The sequence below is a fragment of the Xenopus tropicalis genome, chromosome 2 (assembly GCF_000004195.4).
Source record: "Xenopus tropicalis strain Nigerian chromosome 2, UCB_Xtro_10.0, whole genome shotgun sequence".
Taxonomy (NCBI): Eukaryota; Metazoa; Chordata; class Amphibia; order Anura; family Pipidae; genus Xenopus; species Xenopus tropicalis.
This window is the reverse complement of record NC_030678.2, coordinates 46,070,470-46,085,642: the sequence shown is the minus strand read 5'-3', so window position 1 is coordinate 46,085,642 and position 15,173 is coordinate 46,070,470.

Genomic DNA, 15,173 nt, shown 5'->3' with positions numbered 1-15,173 from the left:
TTATTTGTATGTTTTACAATTGATAATATGGATCTTATTTCTTGTCACGTGCCAGATATTAATAGGGGTTCTTTTAAAAATGGGGTAAAAATTTGATGAAACTCTTGCAAAATTATTTTGCTACGGAGCATATTAATCATAATTAAAAAAAGACTAGTTGTGGGGCAATGAAAAATGTCTGCATTCACAAACACTTTAGACCAGTGCTGTCTAACTGGCGGATGCGGCCCGCGACCCCCCTATGTGTAAACTTTAAATGGTATCAGTACTGAGATTAACTGGCCCCCTGCATGGTTCACACCTCAGATTCAGGCTGTACACCCCTGTATTGTTTAAACATGTAATCCCTTGTGGTGTTCACACCTTTTAATCCCTGTATTGTTCACTCCCTGCATTGCTAACACCTCAGGCTGTAATCACCCACATTGTTCACATCTTCACACCTCACACAGACTGTAGGAACAGTGCCAGCATTCTGTCACTGTTGTACTGTGTATGGCAAAGAAAGTTCACCCAGCACACCCTTACCTCCTCTAACTATTCTTACTCGGTGCACAGCACAGCGAGTTGGCACTCCCAGCGCAGTCCAGCAAAAAATAGTTGACTGGCACAACGAGTGTAATGCAAACGGGGCTTAGCCCCTGTGTGTTTATCAAAAGAAAAACAGGAGCAAACTGTTCTGTGTATGGTCTATGGCACACACAGGCAGCATAGGGCAAATGGAGCATGGCACACACAGGCAGCGTAGGGCAGGCAGAGTTTGGCACACACAGGCAGAGTTTGGCACACACAGGCAGCGTAGGGCAGGCAGACTCCCCTGAGACACTGCCTAGAGCTGCAGTCTGTTATGCAAAAAAAAAAATTAAAGAGGGCCTCCCCACACACTTCCATTTAGTATATAAAAAGCATTTGTGTTGTTGGAAAACACTTTCTCTTATGTGTATGTTTCTATACTGTTATTCAAGGCTAAACAAAAACAAGGGTTTATATAGCAATATCGGACAATTCACTGTGAAGCAGAAATGCGTGACACTTCCGTTTTCATTAAACGTTTAACACACATTTCAACTAAAATTTGAAAGAATAGTTATTAGTACTGTTAAAAATCACTGATGCGTTATTGGGTGTTTAGTGTTCCATTTAGGGCTGCTATCAGAAACTTTAAGGCCCTCAATAGTTAACACAAATAACTACAAAGTAGGTAGATTTTGCTAGGGCAAAAGGTTGAACTTGTTGGATGTATTTTTCTTTTTTCCCCGTCCACAGCTACCATGGTACAAACTCACAAATCATTTTCCAGGCTTGGACTGGCAATCTGTGGATTTTGGCAAATGCCACAGGGGCTGCTGTAAGATGCCACAGACAGTCACTATTGGGCTGGTAGAGGCTGTTTGGGACTCTGTGTACTTTTAATGCCAGGGCCTATTTTAAATTCTAGTCTAAAGGTGGCCATACACATTAAAGGAGAAGGAAAGGCTAATAAAGAGTTAATCTCAAGCAGGCATACCTTCAGTTGTCTTAATAGTGCCCTTAAGTTCCCATAATGCCTCACTCCTGCACCGAGACAAAGTGTACATGCTCAGTTTGTAAGAAACAACAAATCTTTTGACAGAGAACTCAGTGCAGCAGTTCTGTGAGTGCTTATGGCTGTATTTACATAGACCTTTCTGATAAAGCTTACTTAGTTTTTACCTTTCTTCTTTAAGATCAGGTCGCCAAGCTAGTGATCTTCTCCTGATATCCCCCACCTACGAGTGGGCGATATCGCTTGAATTCAGGCTAATTCGGTCATTTGGCCCTAGGGTCATGACAGCATCCCTTTAAGGGAAGGCCTTACCGTATACAGAGGCAAAAATCATGTTTTTTATTCCCCAAGTTAATGCCCTTTTTCATGCAAGACTGTACTCTATTCCCCTGAGAGACACTGCCTAGAGCTGCACAGTCTGTTATACAAAAAAACTTTCTCGTGAATTCAGGCTAATTCGGTCGTTTGGCCCTGGGGTTTGGAGACCGCGTCAACAAGCCAATGCGGTCCCTGATCCGACTAAATTTTTTTACCTGCCCGATCGATATCTGGCCAATTTCAGGCCAGATGTCAGTCGGGCAGGCCTGAGGTTTGTGCCCCTACATGGGCCGATAAGCTGCCAAATCGGTCTAAGGGACCAATATCGGCAGCTACAATTGTCCTGTGTATGGGCACCTTCAGCCTGCATTTTACTGAAAACCAGAGGTATAACTAAAGGAAATACATCCTACAACTGGTGGAGTAAGTGGCCCTGTGGGACTGATAAGCAGCTGTAATATATGTTCATGGAAAATGCCTTGTTCCCAGAGTTTAGGGGCCCAGTAATCTTGTAAACCTCTATGTAAGTTTCTAGTTTTAAAGGAGCAGGAAAGGTAAAAACTAAGTAAGCATTATCAGAAAGGTATACAGAAATTATAGAAACTCTATCAAAAGAAACATAGGAATTTTGTAAACATGTTCTTCCGTATCAGACTTCCTCTCTCAGTAAAATCCTTAATTCGTGGGAATGGAGTTCGGGCAGCTCGCTTCCTTCTCCTGCTCCCCCCTCTCATAAGAATTCACTCTCCCTCCCTTAGGAATGTGTGATCTAAGCTACCAAGGGCTAGAACTACAGCAGGAAGCTATAAAGACCAAGCTAAAATGGCAGCTGGTAGCTTAAAACTGAGGGAGCTTCTAGGGCTCTTTACTCAGGTATGGTTATGCTTTCGGAATGTATACGAAAAAATTTTTAACATTCCAAGAGTTTTTTTTGTGATTTTTTGGAAAATTTCCTCAAAGAAATCGTAGTTTGTGCAAAGAATACGAACGTTTAGGAATTTGTTAACTCTTTGGTTAACACTTTTGGTTACTCGGGACTATCTTTTCACCAGGTTTGAGCTGTCGAGTGCACTATGGAAGGCTTCAAAGCCAGAATTGTTTTTGTGGTGTTTACAAACTTTTCAGCCTGAAAATTTGGGGTTATTTCCTTAAAAACGATAAAAGCATTGTCGAGACATTTTAGGACTACAGAAATTATTGCATTTTAATCCCAGAAAAAATGCATCTTAGTAAATGTGCCCCCAAGCGTTGCCAGTATTATCTCGATATTCCATTAAACGTTATTGATCCAGGAAATGTCCCATATCCTGTGTGTACGACGAATCTTCCTGAATCATAGGGCCCACTGCTTTATTCAGAATGCTTGCCAAAAATAAATTATTTATTTTGCAAACATGATGTTTCAGTCACTGTGACGTTTCTCAGCAAACAGTGAATTAAGAACTTCCCCCAAATGTGTGAAAAATGGCGCCAAACAATAGTCACTATGGCAACCTATCAACAATACACAGTGTAGGGGAAAAAATGCCCCATGTTCCGCCGCATGTGGCTGCATTGAAGCGGATTCTGTAGTTTTCAGTGAAGGCACACGAGCCGCGTAGGAAAGCAGATCCGCTTCTGTCAGCCAGATGGAAAACTGCAGGGCTGCAAGAAGTGTATTTATGCTACGTGTGACCTAACCTTAAGTATAGTACATGCTGCCCAGAGAACCAAGTGAATTATAGTACTTGTGAACAGAGCCAAGTGATAGAAAAGAATTGATGCAGAAAACATAAGCTGAGAGAATGTGGCCAGAGAGGAATACCTGAACACAAGTTCCAAAGTAATCAGTGGTGAATCAGGTTTGGCGTGCAGGACTAGCACTCTATATCTAAGCATGCGAGTAAACCATAAGCCACTGTTTTATGAAGGTTGTGGACAATGTTGGAGCACAATCGCATATTTATTTAATCCCCTTTCCTAGGGCATATTGGGGGCCTTCACAGGTATATTATATATTGGAAATTGTATTGGGCAATAATCCCAAAATGTATACCAGCAAGTTGAAAGTTGTAGTTCTGCAGTAAAGCAAAACTGCCCATTAACGCTTGGGGACTAACCTCAAACAGTGGCAACTAGGTTTAATTATTAAAGTCCTTCTGTTATCAAACCACTTGTGATATAGCGCCTACTGTGAACATAACTGACCAAAAATGACATAGTGAGAAATAAAGTAAGTTAAAAAGTAGCAGAGAAAAGTAGGGACAGCATGCTGGATAAAATTTAGTGTGAAGAACCTCAATCATTATAGTATCGATGTCTCTGGAACTAGAAAGTATCAAAGAATAGCAAATAGTATCAAAAAAATATTAAGAGATCAATTATACATATATAAGAGTGTTCTTTAACAGGAAATGGGACTAGTACATTATTTGTTACTAGCAGCCAGGTGGACAATATATTTTTTAGTATGAGTGCTCCTTCTTTGGGACTACATTTTGTTTTTGCACCACACATGGGACTCTGTATACAGTGTATATATATGTATATAGTTATACGTATAGTAGACAAAAACAAGACATCCTCTACACTTGCCCATTATCAATATTTCTATATCAGACATTACTTTTTTGTGCATTAGGCTACTAAAAAATGCCCTCTTCTTAAAACAAAACAGGAATTGTTTGTCCATATATTGCAATATATTTAAGTTGGCCAGCTATGTCAAAGTCATCCCCAGTCTGGCCAGTCCTACAGTTACTTATCTGATTTATTAAGAATTCTACTGCTTCATTATACATTTTGCACAGGGACTGAGCCTGGACTGGCTGCTGTAAAATGCTATAAACAGTTATTACAGTATATATTGAGCAGGCTGGGGGGCTCTGTAAAATGTCCTGTCCAGACCTGGTTTTCCTGCAGCTAGCTTGCATTCAAGGATAAAACTCCTAAATATCTGTCCTTTTTATTGCCAACTTCTGGGATCACCTGACTGTAGCTGGGAATGAGCTATAACATGGAGCTGATCACTACTCTAAAGCAGAAAAGGGAAAGTTATGCTCACCACTAAATTTTAAACTATAAGGTGGGGGTGCATTGAGGGTGTGACCACAGAATTCATACAAAGACAAGATCCTCTGCACACACTCATTATGAATATATATAGGACATAAAGACATTATGTGCATTAAAGGAGAAGGAAAGGCTAATAAAGCGTTAATCTCAAGCTGCAGGCATACCTTCAGTTCTCTCAATAGTGCCCCTAAGTCTCCCCATACTTCACCCGTTCAGAAGATCAGAAGCCAAACAGAGAAAAAAAACGCTGAGCTGGGTAGAGAAGATTTCCCATAAGGCATCGCTCCCCCAAGACTTAGCAACTCGTTACTGCAGGCGGCGCATGCGCAGAGGGCAGAAGCGTCCGGTTGCCATGTCGATGCAGCGACGCCGAGTTCTCTGACAAGCAGGAGGGGGAAGGGGGAGGGCAAGCTGGTGCTGCGAGCGGCAATTGTTTGTGGCAGGAGCGGTGGTTGGTAGAGCTTGGGGGGGTTTGTGGCAGGAGCGGGGGTTTGTGGAGCTTGGGGGGGTTTGTGGCAGGAGTGGGGAGGAGCGGGGGGAGCTGCAGAAACTTTGTAACAGGAGCGGGGAGCTGGCTTGTGCTTTTCAGCCCATAAAGACACGCTGGACAAGATGGCGGTGCCGTTCATTGAAACAAGCATGTAAGTTCTAGTATGTGTATCTCTGTAATTCTTTCATTAGGCAAGCCAGGAATATAGCGTTTTTACACAGCAATAGTAGTACTATTTAATAGTGTGCTTAATAGATTTTTGCCTTTCCTTCTCCTTTAAACTACCAAAATGCCCTCCTCTCTAAACAAAACAGGAAATGTTTGTTATACTATTGCAATATATTCAAGTTGGGCAGGCCACCTACATTACAGTCCTGAATAGCCAGCTTAAATATTGCAATACATTGATACAATCCATGGATTGTACAGCGCTGCGGAATATGTTGGCGCTTTATAAATAAATGTTAATAATAATGGATTAAGTTGCAACACTTACTGCTTGGTTTTGCAATCCCTGGTAGCAAGGTCTACAAGAAAACTTTTTGTAGGAAGCATGGGTTATTTATGGCTGATCAGATGGAAGCAAACCTAACATCGCCATGTGCAATGTCAAGGGTTGGCTAGTGGCGTAAGACTTATGCCATACAAGAGGGTTCTTCGACTGCAGATAAACACAGGCTGAGACTTTGCCTCTATGCTTTAAAAATGTGCTTGTTGTACTGAAGCAATGGCTCTGGGTGCAGGCACACTAAGCGGAATTTGGTGTGAAACTGCATACACGAGCCGTTTCATGCTGAATTCTACTGATGCAAAGGTAGGGGGCGATGTCTTGGCCTGTGTTTATATCATTTGAGCAGTGAAAACCTGTCCTTGAGTGTTAAATGGCATATTACCATCTGGCAGTCTGAGAGACATTGTTGGGTTTGGCAGGAGAAAACAGGAATAATGGTCTGGGGCTATTTTCCATGGTTTGGGTAAAATCTTGATTTGCAGGAGGGCCCGACTATGTAGTGAAAGTTACATTAATGAACCTTACATTAGTTATGTTAAAGGAGAAGGAACGGCATTTTGGCATTTTATTGCCAATGAATTTGTCAAAATAGTGCCACCTAGAAAGCTATATTTATTCTGCTAAAAGCTTTACCATACCTGAGTAAACAGCTCTAGAATCTCCCTCTGTTTGTTTAACATAGCAGCTGCCATTTTAGCTTGGTCTCAGTAGCTTCCTGCTGCAGCCTCAGCTGCAGGTAGCTCAGATTACACATAGATGGAAGGGGGAGCAAATTCTGATGGGAGGGAGAGATGAGCAAACTGAGCAGACTTGTGACACGCATTTCTTGGCCAGGCTTGATAATGGATATATGAATGTTTTTGGGGTAAAAATCACATATCATTGCATGCATGTCTATTATAGATGGCACAGTGGAATACTGGGAATTTCTCTGCTGGCTGAAATGTGTAGATGTGTTACATATGCCATTTGTAGTGGAAAAAAAGCCCACTGGATGTTGTGTGGTAAAAAAAAAATTGTCGCCCATTGATTTAAATGTATTTTGCAAATTTTTGCTGTTTCACAATTTTTTTTGCCAATACAAAACAGGACAGATTCATATTTATGACCTGTGGCAAAAAGAAAATAAAACATAGACATTTCCCTTCAAGGAGTGATATAGAATGTTTGTAGTAACATTCTAGGGCTTACTTATCAGGACACATACCTGGGTGAAGATTTAATTGATGCAAATTTGCACTTGCTTTAATTTACCCTTCTCTCTGCTATATCCATATACGCATTCATAGTTTGTTTAATAAAAAAAGAAACCAAGATAAATCCTGTCAGAACTTATTCAATCTTTACTGCAAAATTGCAATCTATACAATTAAGTTTTAAAACAAATCAGAAACAGGTAAGTGAGAAAGAGGAGAAAAGAAAATGTACAAAAACCTGGCTGCATTAATGTACACATCCCCTACACTAATACTTGGTTTGATTTTATTACAGCAATCAGTCTTTTTGGGTAAGAGTCTATCAGTTTGACACTACTGGTGTTGGCAATTTTTGCCCACTACTCCTTGCAAAATTTTGTCAAACATCTCTCTTCGGGTGAGCCCACAGATTTTTTTAATCAGATTAAAGTGATACTGACACCAGAAATTATTTGTTTTTATATCTATCATAACATTGTCTTTACATGCTTATAATGTTGCCTTAAAAGTATTTGTCAGATTCTTTATCTGATCCCCTATGATCCTCTATAAGGGGGCTGCCATATTTGTGCAGCAGGAGTCTGTAAGTATTAGAAGCTATACCTGAAAGGCTGAGAAGGGACAGTCAGGTTTAGGAAGTTATACCTCCCAACTGTCCTGATTTTTGTGGGACAGTCCCTCTTTTAACAGCTCAACCCACAGTCCCGGATTCTTACTGAAAACTCCCTCATTTCCCTTTGATCTCCTGCACTAAATGCTAAAAAAGATACAAACTTAATTAAAATGTAGCTTTTGGCAGAGAGCCCAGAAATCTTAACAAACTACACCTGAACTTAGATACAAATGTTTCTCAGACTTAAATAAGTAGCTTTTGGCAGAGAGCCCAGAAAGTTAACAAGCCACACCTGCACTGAGATACAATTGTAACTAATAAACTAAACAGGTCTCTTGGGGGAACTGAGACTCACAGCTTAAAGGGCAATTTCACCTTTACTAGCAAAACTGTAATAACAGAAATGTGTTCAAACTATAAATAAACTTCCAAATGTAATAAAATAGGAGTGGTATTTAGGGCGTGCGGTCCCAAAAATGGGCATGGCCAAAAAAATGTAGGCGAAAAATGATCAACATGACCTATAGGTAACTTTTTAATGCAGGTTAATATTTTTAAAAGTAGTTTTTTAGTGTCAGTATCCATTTAAGGTCTTGGTTTTTTCCCTGGGCCATTCCAGAATATTGATCTTCCTTTGGTGAAGCCATTGCTCTGTTGATTTAGATGTGTGCTTTGGGTTGTTGTCATGCTGAAAGATGAAGTTCATCTTCAGCTTCCTAGCAGATGCTAGAAGGTTCTGTGACAAAATATACTAATACCTGCAGCAATTCATGATTTTATCTACCTTGACTAAAGCACCAGTTCCACCTGATAAAAAGCAGTCCCAAAGAATGATGCTGTCTCCACCACGCTTCACTATGGGTATGGTGTTGTGAGGATGTGCTGTGTTATTTTTGCGCCAAACAAACCTTTTGGAATTATGAACAAATAGTTCTGCCTTGGTCTCATCAGACCATAATACATTTTCCACATAGTTGTGGGAAACTGGGTATAGCTATTTGCAAAGTTTAGCTAGGCTAGGATGTTTTTCTTTGTGAGTAAATGCTTTCTTCTTGCTACCCTACTCCACAACCCAGACATATTAAGAATACGACTGCTGTCACATGTAGAGAACATGTAGAGAACAACCAATACTTGCCAAGAAATCCTGCAGCTCCTTTAATTTTGCTGTAGGCCTCTTGGTGGCTTCCTGACCAGTTTTCTCATTGTCTTCAATCATCAATCTTGGAGGGATGTCCTGATCTTGGTAAGTCAATGGGGTTTTTTTGTTTTGTTTTTTCATTTTAATTTTTGTGTTTATTGATTTATAATTCCACAAAACAAACAGAAAAAGTAAAACTGGATCTTACTGCCAATAAATTAGTCACAATATTGCAACCTAGAATGCTATATTTATGCTGCATAAAGCTTTACTATACCTGAGTAAACAGCCCTAGAAGCTCCCTCTGTTTACTTAAGATAGCAGCTACCATTTTAGCTTGGTCTCTGTAGCTTCCTTGATGTAGCTCTAACCACTGGTAGCTCAAATCATTCTGATGTGAGGGGGAGTAAATTCTTATAAATTCTTATGGGAGGGTGTCACGATTGGTAACCCAAAACCCAGAACAATTGCCAAGGTCCCAGTCACGGCTCACGCTTTTGCCTATAACAACCACCTTTCACTTCGGGTGGAGCCAGGTATTAAAGTGAGAGGACCAAAGCAAAGGTTCTGGGCAACCAAGGGTACCAGATCGTTTGAAAAGGACTGGAGGAACTTACTAGAATCTGTGTCAGGCAGGCCAGGTCAAAACCAGAACAGAAGCGCAGTACAAAATCAGAATCCAGAAGAGTAGTCAAACAGTCAAGGGGTCAATCCGGGCGGAGTTCACTCAAAGTCAGGATACAGGCAAGGGTCAGAACCAAATACACAGAACACGACAGAACAGGAGCACATCTAGGAACTTCAATAGAATAGGCAATGACTAAGTGCAGAGCAGAGGGTTATATAGGCAGGTTGGTTGTTAACACAGAGCACCTGAGACCAGATTAACAACAGGTGAAAGTAACCCTACCTTCATGATTATACAAGGGTTACCTTAGCAGGGTAGCAGGACCATAGCTGTGTGCTCATATAAAGTAGTGGCAAAAACACTACAAAGCAGCCTGCAGGTCACTGGCTCAATTCCAGACAGGATGTTACAAGGGGGGAGCAAAAAAGGGAGGAGGAGAGGGAAAGATGACAAAGCTGCACAGACTTGTGCCCCAAACCCGAAAGGAGAGGAAGTCTGATACTGAAGAACATGTTTACAACCAAGGAGACAAGTAATCCTGTGTTTCTTTTGATAGAGGACTCAGCTTTTCTGTGAGTGCTTATGACTGTATTTTAAGCTTACTTAGTTATTACCTATACTTCTCCTTTAATTAACAATGTGAGTTCTGCAATATTATTGCACTCCAATTAAAGCAGAAGTCTTTATAACATGTAATACTCCTTTCTGGTATATAACTGATAAGGTCAGGTTGGAGGTAACCAGTGTTTACTTCAGTCAGGCGAGTCTACACAGTCTAAGTTTTGAATCTAGATACAGAATTATACCAGTCCTAGAAGCTATCTATAAGATAAGTAAAATAAGTAAGGCTGGCTCTTGTTCAGAGGCCCAACATGCCACTTTATTGGAGCTTTGTCAAAGAAGTTTTAAGTTGCTCTTAAAATGATTTTTTACTTTATCAATTGTTGGTAGTATTCTGAATTTCTTAAGATGATCCAGGGAAACCATTTTTGGATGTACTTGTGTGTCTTGTTCAGATTCTGTTCTTCAACTCTATGGATTTTCTGTAACCAGTCACTGAAGGAAACTTCTCTGTCTTCCAGTTGGTACAGTCAATGTTGATCCATAGTCTCTCAACTTGTTGATGACTGTCTTCACCATGCTCCATGGAATGTTAATGATTTGGATACTTTTTTGTACTCCTGTCCTGACTAAGACCTTTCAATGATGATATCCCTTTCATGATTTCCAAAATCTTTGTGGAACATGGCTTTTAAAGGAGAAAGAACGGTAAAAACTAAGTAAGCTATATTAGAAAGGTCTATGTAGATACAGCCATAAGCACTCACAGAACTGCTGCACTGAGCCCTCTGTCAAAAGAAACAGGATTTCTTGTCTCTTTTTTTTCCTGTGCCAGAGTCTGCACAGCTCTCTCCTCTCCTGCTCCCCCCAGCCTCAAGAATGCTAAGAACTCCCCACACACCTTAGGAATGTGGATCTGAGCCAATCAGCAGGAAGCTTCCTCATAGTCTTACACACACTGTACACTGGTCTTGGTGCAGGAGTGAGGCATTATGGGAATTTTCTTTACAGAGCTCAGGGTTTTTTTTTTCCTGATCATCTGAACAGGAGAAATATGGGGAGACTTAAGGGCACTATTGAGAGAACTGAAGGTATGCCTGTAGCTTGTGATTAACTCTTTATTAGCCTTAACCAAAAGGAATAATCCTACAGGAACAGACAAACTGTATCTGAGCTCAATCAGAGCCACTTTAATTGATGTCAGGTGCATACCAACTACTATTTGAGATGAGACTGAATGTGATTGGTTGATTATTAATGCAGCCATGTGCTTGATTATTAAAGGGTATGTGCACAGTAATGCAACCAGGTTTTGGTACGGTTTTTGCTTTTCCTTCTTTCACTAAAATGTTTATGATTTGTTTTCAATGTCTTTGTATAAATGCCAATTTTGCAATAAGTGGAAACAGTTCTGACTGGATTTATCTCAGGATCTTTGTTTAATTAAACAAAAACCTGCCATTTTGCAGGGATGTGTAGACTTTGTATATATATTCAGTGCAATAAAAGTGCCCAGGTGACTCATAGCAATTAATACTTTAAACAGGGGACCAGTAAATCTGCTGATCAATTGCTATAGGTGACTAGCTATGAAGTAAACTTTGGACCCTTTGTTACATATCAATAAAAGTTGCTAAGCAAAAGCACTTGAAAGTGCTTCAAAACCAAACATAAAACATATCTATATATATAATTCTTTACAATACACTCATTCCTGTTCCTTGATTCTCCATAATTCTGATCACTACTAAGTCTCAGGCTTGATCTGCTTTTCCCTCACTTGTTGCTATATAATTTGCTATTTTGTTACAACAGTAGAATACTAAGTTACAATGATTCTTCATGATATTGATGTGATCATTTTTTGTAGATCTTGATCTTAGGCCCATGCTTTTCATACAGCAGTGATCTTCAACAGCCGTCATTTATCCATCTTATTATTGAAAAGAGAAACTTTATGGATATTTTATCTGCACACGTGGATGCCACAAGGCTTAAATTATGTCTTTGATGTGACTTGCTAAACAAAATGATTATTAAATGTATTTTTTAGAGTCTTAATTCTGCAGCATGACATGTTTTGATGGTATTTATTTAACATTGTTTACTTACTAGACTTTGCTAATAGTTTTACAGTGTAACATAAATAGTTTTAGAGGTATAAATATGACCTTGGAAGCTATATAAATACTATCCTGTTGGCATTGTATGCTTGGCAAAAGTAGTTGCACCACTTTTTATATCATAGAGAGCTATTTCTTGCTAGAGCTTTATTGCTAGTGGGAGGGCATTTCAGGGAGATAAGTCACCCGTAGTAGCCGAGATTTAAAGGAAACACATAGGATAAATTAAAAAAATTCTAATCTTGTAGGCAATTATGAATAATATGGTGCTAGTTTCAGTTTGATCTAAAAATTTATACTGTCTGTAAAAATGTCCCCTTTACTGGGGCTCCATATACTCTCAGGTCCCTGTCCATGTTTCAAATGAGGGGTAGGCGTGTCCTAATGGTCCCTGCCAGAAGCACAGTAGGAGGGGGATAGCCAATAACTGCCCTGCAGTCACACAAGCAAAGACTGGCTTCAGTTCTCTATCTGGTCAGCCTAGCTGCTGATTGGTTCCTATCCTACAGTGCATTTTGTGAGTGTTGCTGGCCCCCTGCACAGCCTGGGAAAGGAGGCAGCAGGAAATGTAACAGATGGGCAGGACTAGTGGTGTTTTTGGCGACATTTTCAATAAATCAGCCTAAAACACTACTTTTCAAAGCACATTCCTTCTATATTTAGATGAGTACAAATCATTGGCTCACTCATGTTTTTCACATATGTCCCTTTTTACCGGGGCAACTAATCTCCCCATGGGCCATGGCACTAAATTGTTCCATTTATTTTACCAGTTAGACGGTGAGCAGGGCACTCCCCCTATTGTCTCCTAACAATATGCAAAGTGCAACTGTGAACTGCTTCTGGTAAAATGTTCATGTGTATATGTATGTATGTATGTATGTATGTATGTATGTATGTATGTATGTATGTATATCTTTATTTATAAAGCGCTACTTATGTACGCATCGCTGTACAGTAGAATACATTAATACAAACAGGGTGTTAATAAGATAATAACAGATAAATACAAAGTATAACAATAAATACAAGATAAATACAGCTGCAATAAGTTAAGAGTCGAGGACACAAGAGGAAGGAGGTCCCTGCCCCGTAGAGCTTACGGTATAAGTGCTGTAGGTCACAGTGGTTGACATTACATTATAAGTGCTAGTTCCCAGATCAGGTGCTGGGTGAGTGCTCCAAAAGGTAGTCTTTAAGTTTAGTTTTAAAAAGACTGAGGGAGGATTCTCTCCAGAGGAAATCAAGGAGGACATTCCAAATGTAAGGGGCAGCAAGGCAGAAAGGTTTAAGGCGGGAAACAGCAGTAGTAGTGGGGGCGCAACCAAATGATTGCTCTGCGAGGAATGGAGGGCTTTGAAGGTTAGGGAATTCTGGCAGCAGTATTTAATATAGACTGTAGGGGGGAAAGATGGGAGTTAGGGAGGCCGATTAGTAGCAGGTTACAATAGTCAAGTCGGGATTGGATGAGAGCATGCATGAGCAGCCTAGCTGTTGCAGTAGAGAGAAAGGGACGGATTTTGGCAATACTGCGTAGGAAAAAGTGACATGTTTTAAAAGTGGTGTTAATGTGGTCAAAAAAGGAGAGACTGGAGTCAAAGATCACCCCCAAACAACGCGACGAATCAACGGGGTTGATGAGGGTGCCATCAATAGAGATAGAAATATGTAAACTTATCTCTTGCATTTGTATCCCTGTACACTGTAACATGCTATATGGAAGGCAATGGCACTATAAAATTAATAAATATAAATGCTGCGCTTCTTTGCACTGTTTTTAGCACATTAATATCCTTCATAAGGACTGGGGCGCAAAAATGCATTTCATACTTAAAGGAATACTGTCATGGGAAAACATGTTTTTTCCAAAACACATCAGTTAATAGAACTTCTCCAGCAGAATCCTGCATTGAAATCCATTTTTCAAATACACAGACCCTATTTCCTATATTTATTATTAAAAGGTCATTTTAATATATATTTTATTTTAAAATTTCACATGGGTCTAGCCATGTCCTTCATTTCCCAGGGTGACTTGTGCTCTGATAAACTTCAGTCACTCTAAAGCTGGAGTGATGTCACCCCCCCTTCCCCCCAGCAGCCAATCAGCAAAAAAATGGGAAGGTAGCGAGACAGCAGCTCCCTGACACCTGTATTGCTAAAAGTGGTAGATGTCAGAATAGCACTTAATAGTAAAAAATCCAAGTCCAGTTTAGGACTCCTCCAGTTACAGGAAAGAGAGAATAGATTATCTGAAAGCAGTGAGAATTTGTAGCACAACTCCTTCTGAAAGATAGCTTCAAGAATAAAAATTTAAATGCTAGAGGGAATGATTTGCTATGTAAACGGTGTAATTTAGAAATAAAAAGTACCCCGTAAAAGTCATGACAGTATCCCTTTAACGGAAGGCCTTACCAGGGATCTATACAGAGTTAATGTCCGTTTTCATGCAAGACTAGTCCCGAGAGATACAGCCTAGAGCTGCACAGTGTAAGGCTGGCCATATACTAAATGATCTGCTTGTTTTGGTGAAGCTGCAAAACAAGAGGATCTCACCTGTATCAGCCCACCTTGAGCTGGTCAATATCACACTGATTCAATTTGATCCAAAGACAGTATGCATTCTGTTAGGAGGAGGACCATGCTAACAAGCTGATTTGGTTCTTGTCCCAATGGGATTTTTTTAACTTACCTGATCAGCAGCTGGCCAATTTTCAGCCAGATAACATTGAATTTGCAGTTAATGTTCACTGGGTGCTTTGCCAGTTCCAGAACCTGCCTGTTAGCAACACGATTAGACAAAAGTTAAGCATGCTCCCTAAAATGACTGCTGTGGGGCCGTCACCCCTAGTTAAGTCACTAAGTAACGCACTTTAATGCACCAGTTGCTGTAACAGTCTGTCACTGGTACCATTTTGTCACCAGTAATGGGGACACAAAGACAGACAACTAATCTCCCTGAAATGCCTTCCCACTGGCATCAGTGACTTGTTGGTGGGAAAGCATACACAGC